The sequence below is a fragment of the Anomaloglossus baeobatrachus genome, chromosome 4 (assembly GCF_048569485.1).
Source record: "Anomaloglossus baeobatrachus isolate aAnoBae1 chromosome 4, aAnoBae1.hap1, whole genome shotgun sequence".
Lineage (NCBI taxonomy): Eukaryota > Metazoa > Chordata > Amphibia > Anura > Aromobatidae > Anomaloglossus > Anomaloglossus baeobatrachus.
Genome location: NC_134356.1, coordinates 675503470 through 675519104, shown reverse-complemented (window position 1 = coordinate 675519104; position 15635 = coordinate 675503470).

Sequence of the window (15635 nt, the reverse complement as noted above, 5' to 3'; positions counted from 1 at the left end):
TATTTGCACTTTTTAATTCTGCAACATTCACTGCATTTGACACCATGGATGTTTTCCAGAGACTAAATCATCCCTATATCTGTAGATTCTGTAGATCAATTCCCAGAGGGGTGTAATTTTTGAAATTCGATCACTTGAGGAGGTTTCTTCTGTTGTGATACTTAGGACCTCTGCAGATGGAGTCCACAAACTATACGAGGAAAATCTCTGCTCCAAAAATCAAAAAGGGGCTCCTTATCTCCCGAGCACTGTGGTGCAGCCAAACAGTTCTGTACAGTCACATGTGGGGCATTGCCACGTTCAGGAGAAATTGTGTAACATATTATGGGGCCTTTTTTTATCTATTCCCCTGGTGTAAATTGGAAATCTGGAGTTAAAATGACATTTTAGTGGTAAAAATGTAATTATTTTTTGTTCACCACCCAAATAGTATAACATTTTGTGACATCAATATGCTCAGTGCACCCCTTGATTAATTAACTGAGGGGTGCAGTTTGTAAAATGGGGTCACTTGTGGAGGAGCTCTACAGTTTAGGCACCTCAGGGGCTTTGCCAATGTGACATCACACCCGCAAACCATTCCAACTAAGTGTGAATTCAAATATGGCACTCCATCCCTTCTTCACTTTGTACTGTGCCTCAAAAGTAGTTTTTGACCACATATGGGGTATTATGGGGTATTTGCATACTCAGGAGAAATTGCGCAATAAATTGTATGGTTCATTTTCTCCTGTTACCCTTGTGAAATTTAAAGATTTGGTGCTAAAGTAACATTGTTGTGGTAAACAATGTATTTTTTTCTTTTTCACGGCTCAGCATTATTAAATTCTGTGAAACACCTTAAGGTTCAAGGTGCTCACCAAATATCTAGATAAATTCCTTGAGAGGTCTAATTTTCAAAATAGGATCACTTGTGGTGGTTTCCACTGTTTAGGCTCCCCAGGGGGTCTCCAAATGCGACATGACATCAACTAATGATTCCGGTAAATTTTGTGCTCTAAAATTCAAATGGTGCTCCTTCCCTTCCGAGCCCCGCCGTGCGCCCAAACAGTAGATTTTAACCACATATGAGGTATCAGCGTACTCATAAGAAATTGCACAACAAATTTTATAGTACATTTTCTCTTATTGCCCTTGACAAAATGCAACATTTTGGGCTAAAGTAACATTTTAGTATGAAAAAGTAAAACTTTCATTTTTTCTTTCCACATTGCTTTAGTTCCTGTGAAGCACCTAAAGGGTTAATAAACTTTTTTGATGTGATTTTGAGTACTTTTGAGACGAGTATTTTTTAGAATGGTGTCCCTGTTGGGAATTTTCTGTCACCTAGACTTCTCAAAGTCACTTCAAATGTGATGTGGTCCCTAAAAAAATGGTTTTGTAAATTTTTTTGGAAAAATAACTCTGGTTTAAGGCTATGTGCCCACGGGAGCTTGTTTCTGCAGATTTTGCCGCGGAAAACCTGCGGATTTTTCTGGATTTTGTACAGTCACTCCCCATGTTATCCTATGGGACATGGGGAGTGCTGTGTCCACGCTGCGAAAAGTGCGGCTGCAGAACATGGTGCGGATGTCCCGCAGCCACACGTAACTGCATGTCAATTATTCCTGCGGAATTCCCTGCGGAAATCCCGGCCCTCCGCTATGGAGATAGAGGCCGGGACGTCCGCAGGTAATTCGCATGAAAGTCCGCAGGTTTACCGAAGAAATACCGCTGGAATCCCGCAGCTAAAAATAGCTGCGGATGCTGGCGGGCAGCTGCGGGAAACCTGCGCTCGTACCTGCGGATACATCCACAGGTACGAGCGCCCGTGGGCACATAGCCTAAGGGCATAAAAAATGAAACCCTCAAAAAATTTTCAACATTTTTGCCAAATTTCTGATATTTTCACAAATTAATGCAAACATTAAATATCATCCTAAATTTACAACTAGCATGACGTACAATATGTCACGAAAAAACATTATCAGAATCACCGGGATCTGATGAAGCATTCCAGCGTTATTAAAGGGAGCCAATCACCAGGATTTTCGTATATAACCTAAAGCCCGTGCTATACTGGCACTATCAGGCTGATTCTATACATACCTTTAGTGGTCAGCTCAGATGTTTAGGTTTTGAAATCCAAGAAAGTAAAGTTTATAAAATCGGTAGCTGCTTGAGTGACAGCAGCTGAGGAGCAGATAATGTTGGGGGTATGCATAGTTATTTCCTCCCTCTCTTAGAATTAGCATACGTATTATGCAATTGATTTAACTTTTGACTGATTTTTGACAGGACCTGTGTGAGGCAATACCAATGTGACCAGAAGGGGTGGAGTCTCAGCCAACAAAGCTGATACCAGGAAGCAACATTTTTCTGGTGGCTGAGGCCCCACCCCTTCTAGTCACATGGGTATGACCTCACACAGGTCCCGCTAGGACAATTGTATAATACTTATGCTAATTATAATAGGGGGAGGGGATAACTATGAATACACCCCAGCTATTATCTGCTCCTCAGCTGCTGTCACTCAACAAGATTGTATAAACTTTACTTTCTTGGATTTCAAAATCTAAACAACCGAGCTGACCACTAAAGGTATGTATAGTATCAGCCTGATAGTGTCAGTATATCACTGGCTTTAGGTTATATATGAAAAGCCTGGTGACTGGTTCCTTTTAACTCATAAAGTGACACTTGTCAGAAGTTGACCCCTAGGGTGAAATCGGGTTCGGGTGTGAAGGGGATAAAGGATCATCCAATTCTTAGATATATCTAAAGGGGGCTTTAGATGCAGCGATATCACTAACGAGCGTACCCGCCCCCGTCGTTAGTGCGTCACGGACAAATCGCTGCCCATGGCGCACAATATCATTAGGAGCCGTTGTTCTGCCTTCTTTCACGTAATGCTGTGAATCTCCGGCATACAGCTAAACCCTCGCTCACATTTCAAATAAACAGACTGTGGAATTCAGTAGCCTTGATTTATTAGCTGGTAACGTGAACTTGATTGCAGTATACGTGTAATATACAGTGAATATAGGAATATCCAAGGTACAGGTGAATATGGTATACGTAATACAGGATACGGGTAAAAACTATAGCCAGAAAATGATTACAGTCAGTACAGTGTTAATACAGAGTTAACAAAGCATAACATTATATGAGATACAGTTCTTATGAGAATGTAGGTGAAAGGTCACTGCAGCTGCAACACAGATAGATAATCTTATCTATACAAGCAAGGCAGGGACGACACTAAGGTACAATGCATTTACTACACAATCTACCATCTAAAGCCAGCTTTACACGTTGCAATTAATTGTACAATCGCATTTGCGATGTGACACGCCCAGGTTGCATACGGGATCTTATGAGATTGCACGTAGGTCGTTCATTTGCTGTCACACGAGCGTTAGTAGTCTATGTTAAATTGATCAATTTTGTGTGTGCGATCTTTCAGATCATGTGTTCTGTGACGTATGCATTGTGCACCCTTTTTTTTTTTTTTATTGACTTGCCAAGCGTGTGTAATGCGTAGGGGATCTGTTTTTACTATGTCATCTGACATTCAGCTCTGCTACATGGCCGCTAACAGCAGACACAGACAGCCATGTAGCAGAGATAAATGGCAGATGACAGCAGACACAGACAGAGCCGCGCGATGAGAATGAAGTCGGATAAACTTCACCCGACTTCATTGTCATACCGCGGCTCTGTCTGTGTCGCGTCCTGATTAGCGGTCACCCGCTAATCTCCTGAGTGACTGAATTGAGCAGCCCTCTCTCATACTCACTGATCCCCGGCGCGGCGCTGCACGGCGTTCACACTGCTCCGGCGGCTTTTACTAATTTGAAAAACCCGGCCACTCATTATTCAATCTCGTATTCCCTGCTTTCCCCGCCCACCGGCGCCTATGATTGGTTGCAGTCAGACACTTTTGAAGGAATCCAGCTCACCCACGTCTGACCTCAACGTGCCTCAGACTCGGATCCGGCCCTGCCCTGGCCGCACAGCAATGAAAATGAAAAAAGCGATCCAGCTGAGTGAACAGGTGATTTATTCAGTGCAGTTCAGACAAGGCATATGGTCGTGGTTAACGCGTTTCTGGCTTAAGGCCCTTAATCATATCTCCCAATCTTAATCCAGGATGGTCCAGCGTCGCTTCCAGCTCTGCTGCATGAAGGTGACCGGAGCAGCAGAAGACACCGCCGCTCCTGTCACCTCCACACGGCAACTGAAGACAGCCGCGCGATCAGCTGAGCTGTCACTGAGGTTACCCGCGGCCACCGCTGGATCCAGCGGTGGCCGCGAGTAACCTCAGTGACAGCTCAGCTGATCGCGCTACTCACCTCAGTTGCCGCGTGGAGGTGACAGGAGCGGCGGTGTCTTCTGCTGCTCCGGTCACCTTCACGCAGCAGAGCTGGAAACGACGCTGGACCATCCTGGATTACGCCGGACATGGAGGGCTTTTCCGGGCTTATTAAATTGGTGAACGAGGGAATTTGTTATTGTTTTTTATTTCAAATAAAGGATTTTTCGGCTGTGTGTGTTTATTTTCTGTAACTTACAGGTTAATCATGGAAGGTATCTCGGGAAGACGCCTGCAATGATTAATCTAGGATTTAGTGGCAGCTATGGGCTGCCATTAACTCTTTATTACCCCGATTGCCACCGCACCAGGGCAAATCGGGAAGAGCCGTGTACAGTCGCAGAACTGTCGCATCTATTGTATGCAGCAATTCTGGGCGGCTGCTGACTGATATTGTTAGGCTGGGGGGCTCCCCATAACATGGAGCTCCCCATCCTGAGAATATCAGCCTTCAGCCTTATGGCTTTATCTGTCTGGTCTTAAAATTGGGGGGACCGCACGTCGTCTTTTTTAATTATTTAATTATTTATTTGACTGCACAGTATAGACACGCCCAGCAGCTGCTGTGATTGGGGGCAGTGAGACACCTGTCACTCAGCGTGGGGGCGTGTCTGACTGCAACCAATCATAGTTGCCGGTGGGCGGGGAAAGCAGGGAATACGAGATTGAATAATGAGCGGCCGGCTTTTTCAAAAGAGGAGAAGACGTCAGAGCAGTGTGAACGCTGTGCAGTACCGCGCCGGTGATCGGGGATGGGTGAGTATGAGAGAGGGGGGTAGACTGACTGAGATGGACAGAGAGAGAGGGACAGAGATAGTGACCGACCGACAAAAGCAGCATGCTGCGATTTTTTTTTCCCAGTCCGATCTGGACTGAGGAAAAAAAAAAAAAAAAAAATCGCAAATGCAAGCCGAATCATTCACTAACATGTGTCCGATTCCAATGCGAGATTTTCTCGCATTGCTCTACTGCGAGAAACTCGCAAGGGAGAAGCCGACCTGAAAGTTGTATTTGCAAAATCGTATGAGGGATGTCACATGTTTCAATTGACTAGGTACGTGCAACAAAACGTTCAATTCTAGACAAAGATACGATGTGTATGCGACCACCGTTTTTGCGTTCAATCTTGATTGCACGTAGGTGTCACACGCAAATACGTCACGAACGATGCCGGATGTGCGTCACTTACAACTTGACCCCAATGACGGATTGTAAGATATATTGCAACGTGTAAAGCGGGCTTAAGATTCTATCACTAACACATGTAATTTGCTTTGCTCACCGGATTACACTAGGCAGGGGTGAATGTACAGAAATGTGAATCAGCAGGTCCTTTCCTAACAAATCCAAGGAGAAAATGGCTGCAGACTTCTTTAGAGTGCTCAGAGGGGCGTTTCTTACCCAGAATACATTTAGCTTAAAGAGAAACTCATTAATTCATAGAATAACAGGGGTTGTAACAGGAATTGCAATGAATTACTATTATCAGGCTGCCATAAGGCAGAACAGCCGTCACACTACTTACCTGCCTAGCGACGTCCCTGTCGCCGGCGAACCGCCTCCTTTCTAAGGGGCGGTTCATGCGGCGTCACAGCGGCGTCACTAAGCGGCCACCCAATAGAAGCAGAGGGGCCGAGATGAGCAGCCGTAACATCCCGCCCACCTCCTTCCTTCCTCATTCCCGTCGGCCGCAGGTAAGCTGTAGTTCGTTGTTCCCGAGGTGTCCCACGTAGCGGTGTGTGCTGCCTCGGGAACGACGAACAACCTGCGTCCTCATCAATCAACGATTTTTTGAAAATGAACGACGTATCAACGATGAGTATTTTCCGTCGTTACCGGCCGCTTGTTGGTGTCACACACAACGACGTCGCTAACGATGCCGGAATCCGTGACCCCGACAATATATCGTTAGATACGTCGTTGCGTGTGACGGGGTCTTAAGTCTATAAAAATATGATTTCTCCAAATAAACTAAAAAGTGTCCAATAAGATTTTCCTTTTCCCGCAGATAGCAGGGAGCATTAGATGTGGTCTCCATAAATGCAAATCCTGTAACAATATCGTACAGCACGGATCCACTTTCCATAATACAGTACAAACAGATGACATTTATGATATTTCTACTTTTGTGAATTATTTATGTTCATTTGTTATTTATTTATTTAATTCATGCAGATTACAGTAGATTGGACAAATGAACGGTAACCCAGCATCTCTGCACCAGGATCAATAAACGTTGGTCTGACGTTACTAATGGATGGCTTAGCCACAGATTATCTACGCACGTTCTTCAAATACATAAATGGGATTTTTCTGCCTTTGCAGTGATGCCATTTGAATTTATTCCGGAATCCAGAGCAAATAGGTATGAAATGTTGCATAAGAGGCACATGACGGGCTCTTCAAACGCAACATGGAGTCTGCTAATTAACCCAAACTATTACATGCTTTGCCAAAAGAGCCGTTTACTATGCTATCACCATAGCCGAAAGATCTATTTGGTGTGAAAAGGTGTTTGCCCTCTTCCTGATTTCTCATTCCTTTGCATGTGTGTCACACATAAATGTTTCAGATCACTAAACAAATGTAAATATTAGACATGAAGGTCTTTATTATTAAGGGAAAAAGAAATCCAAACCTACAGAGTACTGTCTGAAAAAGTGATTGATCTCTCAACCTAAGGGGTACTTTGCACGTTGCGACATCGTCGGGGTCAAATCGAAAGTGACGCACATCCGGCGCAGGTAACGATGTCGCAACGTGTAAAGCCTAGGAGAGAAGATGAGCGAGTGTGAAACAGTCAAAAATCGGTCATCTGTGTCACGGCATTCATTTTCATAATGTATGTGCGTCCGCAGGTACGATGTTCCTCGTTCCTGCGGCAGCACACATTGCTGTGTGTGAAGTCGCAGGAGCAAGGAACATCTCCTTACCTGCGTCCCGCTGGCAATGCGGAAGAAAGGAGGTGGGCGGGATGTTTACGTCCCGCTCATCTCCGCCCCTCCGCTTCTATTGGCCGCCTGCTTTGTGACGTTGCTGTGACGCCGCACGACCCGCCCCCTTAGGAAGGAGGCGGGTCGCCGGCCAGAGCGACATTGCAGGGCAGGTGAGTGCGTGTGAAGCTGCCGTAGCGATAATGTTCGCTACGGCAGCTATCACTCAATATTGCATGTGCAACAGGGGTGGGTACTATCGAGCTCGGCATCGCTAGCATCGGCTAGCGATGTCGCAGCGTGCAAAGTACCTCTTGTAACTGGTTGGGCCACCCTTAGCAGCAACAACTGCAATCAAGCGTTTGCGATAACCGGCAATGAGTCTTTTAAAAACACTTTTGAAGAGTTTTGGCCCACTCATCGTTGCAACATTGTTGTAATTCAGCCAAATTGCAGACTTTCTGAGCATGAACTGCCTTTTTAAGCTCATGCCACACTGCATCACAATTGGATTTGTCAAGGTTAAAATGACAATGATGATGAGACTCAAAGGATCTCTCGGGATCTGACTGCTGTTTCAAATTAAAATGTCATGTGTGCACGTGAGATTAAATAATAACGGACAGCAAGTCAGTTATAGCTATCTCCACGACTGGCACTGACCAAGTGGTCTTTATTATTTGAAACTTTCCACAACTCTTGAGAAGTGAAGGGCGTGGACAAAATACAGTACAATCAAATATCGTGGGTCGGAGCTTCAAGACATATAGATCTGCATAGTCTCTTCCTGATTGGTCAGTCCAGGCTCCAAGAATTTCTTTTGTATATCTTCTCCTTTGGGTGTAGACAGGATACGGCAGCCATCTTTAAAATTACATGTGCTGATGATATATATATATATATATATATATATACTGTGTCTAAGGAAAATACACTGAATATGTAATATACATATATACATGTTAGTAAGAAACAAAAGCATTCACAAATATGTGTGTTAGTTTACATCTACTGAACTATATGCCTGAGTCTATGAAATGGCTGAATTAAGTATTTTTGTATACTCAATTCTTGTCCTTAACAGTCCCCCCTAAAAACGTATTTCTGCCATTTCTGAATTCTAAGGGTACTGTGGTCCCTTAGGAAGAGAGGTAGAAAGATCTGTTGAAAAACCTGCCTAACTGAACGTTGAGGCATGGGCGGAAAGGGCAAAGGGGTTTTCTTCATCGGTTTGAGACCAAGGACTCCTAGGCGAGTACTCACCCTTTGTAGTTGGACTTTCCCATGTCTCAAGGTTCTCTAAGTCCTCTCTTCTAACTGTTCTGGCAATAATGGTCTGAAACTGTACAGGGTTTTCTGAAAAGGATAAGTATGAGCAGAACGCTCAGTGCAGCTCTGGTTGATCAACCCTTCTGCAATGCGAGGTGTGGATCCATAGATTTTTCTGCGGTTGGATCGGCTCCTCTAGTGTTGACTCATGGCTCTTTCTCGCTTGTCCTTTAGGATCAATCAGTCTCCTGACTGGAGACCATATGCTAATAGCTCTGATTTAAGATCTGGAATTGGAAAATACACCTGTTTATCACACTATTCAGTCAATTATATAAAAATTGTACATGCCTGTGTTAAACCAAAAAACATCTTACATAAAGACCTGTTTATTACGAAAAGAAAACTAAACATATACAACTTATACACGATTTACTAGTTTCCACTTTTCTATAAAATATACACTTTTTGTAAACACATTTTTTTTTTTTTTTACATACCAACTTCATGTGCTTCTCAACAATAATGTCGTTTTCTGCACTGGAATGCCTCTGACCAAACCTGGAGAGAAATCTACACAACACGCACAGCTTTGCATTCAACGTGCTCATGATATACATCTATAATCAGTTTGCAGTCTCTAAAAATGGGTAGAGTAGGTGCAGGGTGTTTCTGCGGATTCTTTACAGTTTTTTCTCACTTCGTTCTAGGCACATGTCTTACAAGACTGGGTGAATCTGCCCACCTGAGTACTGAACCCTGGTGTCACCAAAGCACACACTGACAATTGTCTTTCACAGATGTAAACCTGGGTCATCATTAAGAAGAGCTCTCATGGCAGAGAAAACTTACCACCCTTTATCCACAGACCTTCCTCAGTCAGCTGGCTCCCTGCATGTCACACTCCATTCCTTGTTGTATTGCCCGTTCCTGTAGGGATTTAAGAACACAAGGAGTGACAGAAATCACTAACGATGTGACAGGTGTCACCGAGGCATGGTCGGTATTGGTGAAAGACTCAACTCTAGGCCCGTTCACTACTTCTTGGTCAGCTGCACCTGTGCGGGGATCTCCATCCGATTCCGTCAGCTCCGATCTAGACTTTCTCTTCAGCATACCTAGCTCATTTGACAACAGGAAAAAAAATCTACAACCTACATACACATCTAAAAACTCTTACCCACTCCTGTTCTACCCATTTAGAGAGGGCATTTAATACGTCACTGCCTCCTGTATCGATAGGAGGGGAGGGAGTGGTATGAATTTAGACTACCTCATGTGGTGTAAACAGCAGCATATCCAGTGCAGAATCGACCAACATCTTGTTCCATCTATAAAAACAAAAACTAAAAAATATACATTAGATCATTCTTATAACTTTAACTCTGACCATAATACAGTTAGTGGTCATCTATACGTCACATGACTGAAAATACTAAATAAAAAAAACAAATAAACATATAGGACAAGATTTTTCCCATTTCAGTTAACAGATATACCTCATAGTAATCTAATAAACATAGCCTGTGGGGGAAGGGTCAGCTTCAAAACCTATCTAATATGCCTGCTGCGCCCTCGAAGAAACTGGAGAATATAATTAATACCTTATTCCCCCCTTGTTTAACCCCTTCAGCCCCAAGCCTATTTTGACCCTAAAGACCAGGCCATTTTTTGCAATTTTGACCAGTGTCACTTTATGAGGTTATAACTCTGGAACGCTTCAGCGGATCCCGGTGATTCTGAGATTGTTTTTTTGTGACATATTGGGCTTCATGTTAGTGATAAATTTAGGCCGATATTTTTTGCGTTTCTTTGTGAAAAAAACGGAAATTTCGCGAAAATTTTGAAAATTTTATAATTTTCAAACTTTGAATTTTTATGCTCTAAAACCAATGAGACATATGACACAAAATAATTAATAAATAACATTTCCCACATGTCTACTTTACATCAGAACAATTTTGGGAAAAAAAAAAAAAATTTTAAGGAAGTTATAGGCGTTCAAAGTTTATGAGCAATTTCTCATTTTTACAACAAAATGTACAAAGCCACTTTTTTTAGGAACCACATCACATTTGAAGCGATTTTGAAAGGTCTACATGACACAAAACACCCAAAAGTGACACCATTCCAAAAACGGCACCCCTCAGGCTACTTAAAACCACATTCAAGGAGGTTATTAACCCTTCAGGTGCTTCACAGTAACTAAAGCAATGTGGAAGGAAAAAAATTAACATTTTACTTTTTGCAACAAAAATGTTAATTTAGCCTCAAATATTGCATATTCACAAGGGTAGCAGGATTAAATGAACCCCCAAAATTTGTTGGGCAATTTCTACTGAGCACGCAGATACCTCATATGTGGCAAAAAACCACTGGCGCACGGCAGGACTCGGAAGGGAAGGAGCGCCATTTGACTTTTTTGAACAGAAAATTAGCTGGAATCGTTAGCCGCACCATGTTGCGTTTGGAGAGCCCCTGAGGTGCTGAAACAGTAGAGCTCCCCCACATGTGACCCCATTTTTGAAACTAGACCCCTCATGGAATTTATCTAGATGTTTATTGAGCACTTTGAGCCTCTGGGGGCTTCACAAAAGTTAATAGAGTTGAGCCGTGAAAATAAAAAAAACATTTTTTACCACAAAATTGTTACTTCAACCAGGCAGCTTTTTTTCACAAGGGTATCAGGAAAAATTGCACCATAAAATGTTTTGTGCAATTTCTCCTGAGTACACAGACACCTCATATGTGGTGGAAATCAAATGTTTGGGCGCACAGCAGGGCTCGGAAGGCAAGGAGCGTCATTTGACGTTTCAAACGCAAAATTGTCTGGGATAATTAGCGTATTCCATGCTGTGTTTGGAGACCCCCTGAGGTGCCGAAACAGTGGAGCTCCCCCACATGTGACCCCATTTGGGAAACTAGACCCCCATGGCATAGGAAAAAAAACAGCGGCAGATGGGGGCGGGGCGGCAGATGGGGTGGCGGCAGATGAGGGGGCAGCGGCATATAAAGGGAGCATCTGTGATTGTGAGATGGCGGCTGGGATACGGTGGGGACGGATGGGAGAGGGCGCAGTGGATGCAGGAGCGGCAGAGGATGGGGGGAGGGGGGGATGGGGGGATGGGTGGGAAGGGGAGTGGGAGGTGAGATTGGGGATAATTACCCTATAGGATGGATCTAGGCAGCTGGATCACAGGAGATGAAGGAGGCAGCAGATCGGGGAGGGTGAGAGGTGGGGGAGGGAGCGCAGCGCAGATCACGGAGGAGACAGGTGAGCAGAGCACAGATCACGGGGGTGAGAGGTGAGGGAGAGCGGACAGCAGATCACGGGGGTGACAGGTGAGGGAGCACAGATCACGGGGGTGACAGGGGAGGGAGCGCACATCACGGGGGTGACAGGAAAGGGAGCGCACATCACGGGGGTGACAGGGGAGGGAGCACACATCACGGCGATGACAGGTGAGGGAGCACACATCACGGGGGTGACAGGTGAGGGAGCACACATCACGGGGGTGACAGGGAAGGGAGCACACATCACGGGGGTGACAGGGGAGGGAGCACACATCACGGGGGTGACAGGGGAGGGAGCACACATCACGGGGGTGACAGGGGAGGGAGCACACATCACGGGGGTGACAGGGGAGGGAGCACACATCACGGGGGTGACAGGGGAGGGAGCGCACATCACGGGGGTGACAGGGGAGGGAGCGCACATCACGGGGGTGACAGGGGAGGGGGCAAGTAGCCGATCACGGGGGTGAGAGGTGGGGAGGAGCGGGCAGCACATAACGGAGAGGGGGCGTGCAGCACATAACGGAGGAGAGGGGGCGCGCAGCATATAACGGAGGGGAGGGGACGGGCAGCACATAACGGAGAGGGGGCGCGCAGCACATAACGGAGGAGAGGGGGCGGTGCCGGGCAGCACATAACGGAGGAGAGGGGGCGGGGCCGGGCAGCACATAACGGAGAGGGGGCGTGGCCAGGCAGCACATAACGGAGGAGGAAGCGGGCAGCCGATCTCGAGTGGAGGGGGCTGGCAGCACATCACGGAGGTGAGGGGACGAGCAGCCGATCACGAGGAAAAGGGGCCGGGCAGCAGATCGGGGGGGACCAGTGGCACTGTGGCAGATGGAGGGCGGCGGCGGCGGATCGGGAGGTGTGGGGGTGAGGGTGCGGGCAGCAGATCGGGTGGCAGATCGCGGAGGGCAGCGGCGGATCGGGAGGTGTGGGGGTGGGGGTGCGGGCAGCAGATCGGGTGGCAGATCGCGGAGGGCAGCGGCGGATCGGGAGGTGTGGGGGTGAGGGTGCGGGCAGCAGATACGAGGGGTGGGGGTGCGGGTGGCAGATCGCGGAGGGCAGCGGCGGATCGGGTGGCCGGTTTCATACAGTGCAATGGCAGCGGGGCAACTTCTGGCTCCCATGCTCCGGTCACATAACAGCATGGGACCGGAGCTTGTCGCCCTGCCATTGCACTGTGTACACTCACTGTGCTGGCGTGCTGCAGGGAACGGGAAGTGAAGCTGATGGGGCGGTCACCGGCAACAGGTCCACTGTGATTGGAGACAGCGGTCACAAGGCCGATCTCTCCAATCAGAGCTACTGGAGCTGGGGGAGGGTGATCCAGTGAGGTCACCCAGCTCCAGCCAATGGCCAGTGCTATAGCTGCACTGGCCAGGGCTGGATTTCAATGTTTCAGTAACTTTAAGTGGCTGGAACATTACAGTGGCTGTGATTGGTTGAGTGGTTGAGCGGCGTTCGTCAGCCAATCACAGCCTCCGTAGGTCCGGGGAGGAGGCACCACCCCTCCTGAGGTCAGGTACAGGTCCCCTCCTCCCCGAATCTGCGGTTTATGCTAACTTTTCGCAGTCACCGGAGGCTCCGGTGCCGCCATTACGCCACGACGGAAAGATCCATCCTTGGTCGTTAAGGCCCAGGGCACCATGACGGATCTTTCCGTCCATGGTCGTGAAGGGGTTAATTGTTTATTTACCAATGTGGCAAAATTCAGAGTTTTCATACTGGTATTCCCTAAAAGAAAAATAAAACAGCAGGTAATAAATTAGCTACATACTAAAACTAAAAATGAACAAACACTGAAAATAACCTATATCTTACAACAATATACATTGCTGGGGAATTTTAAAACCTTACGATAAACACTGTATCCATATATACTGTATCCACAAAGAAAGAAAACCTTTTGATAGTAGAAATAATTGAGACATGATTAGGTGACAGCTGTGACTAGGTGGCTAACCTGCAAAAATATATAAATTGTTTAGAAATAATCGTAAAAACAGAAAAGGTGATAGAGTCACAAAATAAAAATATATTGTTCGAATAAATCGCCATTAAAAACCAAAATAACACAGAAACTAATTTGCATATCTTATGAAATCTAATTTTCCCTACAAAATTAATTTAAACATTCAGGTATAAATAGGAAACTAGAAATGTGAAATCCTGAACTCTAAGGGTTAAACCAAACTTACGTCACTATTGGGGAACGACACATTCCATCCTTATCTCTTAAAAACGAGAGGAGGAAAAAAAAAAAAATCATCTTATGCTTTAAACTCTGGACAAACTTTTGCTCCGCTCCTCGGACACACCGCTCAATGCTCTTACAAATGGATATAATACCTTCTGAGGGTAAAGCTGGGTTCACACATAGCGACAGCGACGTCGCTGTTACGTCACCATTTTCTGTGACGTAACAGCAACCTTGTAAGTCGCTGTTATGATAGGCTGCTTAGCTGTCAAACACAGCAGAAGCAGCAGCAATCATAACGACGCTGTGCTACATGTGCAGAGAGCAAGGAGCCGTGCTTAGCGCTGGCTCCCTGCACTCCTAGCTACAGTACACATCGGGTTAATTACCCGATGTGTACTGCAGCTGCATGTGCAGAGAGCAGGAGCCGGCACTGGCAGCTAGGGCGGACGCTGGTAACGAAGGTAAATATCGGGTAACCAGGGAAAGGTCTTCCCTTGGTTACCCGATGTTTACCCTGGTTACAGCTTACCGCAGCTGCCAGACGCTGGCTCCTGCTCCCTGCTCGCTTCATTTCGTCGCTCTCTCGCTGTCACACACAGCGATGTGTGCGTCACAGCGGGAGAGCGACGACCAAAACATGAAGCTGGACATTCAGCAACGACCGGCGACCTCACAGCAGGGGCCAGGTCGTTGCTGGATGTCACACACAGCGACAGCGACGGGACGTCGCTGCAACATCACAGAAAATGGTGACGTAGCAGCGACGTCGTTGTCGCTGTGTGTGACACCACCTTAAGTCTCCCAAGATTTTTTAGATTAGCTAACACAATACAAAGATACATATTTACCTACCTCTATTCTATGTTACGTTATTTTACTGGACTTTTAAAATACCAATTATTGTATGTGAATAGATACCTCTTATAATTTATCAATTCAGTAAAAATTTCACTTAGTTATCTTTGACTTGCATTTATGGGATAGCTGACTAAACAAATATACTATTTATACTTATTCAAATGTGTTAGTTATATATACCAGAGAACACCTCCCACCGGGGATGGGTGGAGAGCTTTGGACAAAGAGCCATTGTGAGGGGCGTGGCTTATGAGGTGTACTGCCATCAGAGGTGCAGCAAGATGGCCGCCACAGGAAGTTCCAGGCACCTGACTTCCGGGTGTAGCATCCATGTTGTGACTCCCTGGGTGTACTGGGAGTGGCTGGAACTACGTAATAAACCAGGGGTGTTACTTTTAGTGCCTGTAAACCAATTTGCATTCCAGCATACAAAGGAGAGATTTGATTAGTACCAGATATGAATGACTTCTAAAGGAGAACAATGAGGCACAGCTAGAGAAAAACATTTAGTGATTCTACAAACAGCAACACACAGTGAATAGGGTCTTTGTCCTCCAGTATACCCTCACTGGAGATTAATCTGAACTTCAGTACATGGGTTGCAGCCTGCCATCTAGTGGTAGTCCAACGATTTTACACAACTTTTTACAATCTTTTATATATTTCTTCAGCCCTTTTTTTTTTTGACAGCGTTCTCAGCTCCTACTAAAAAAAATATTTATTT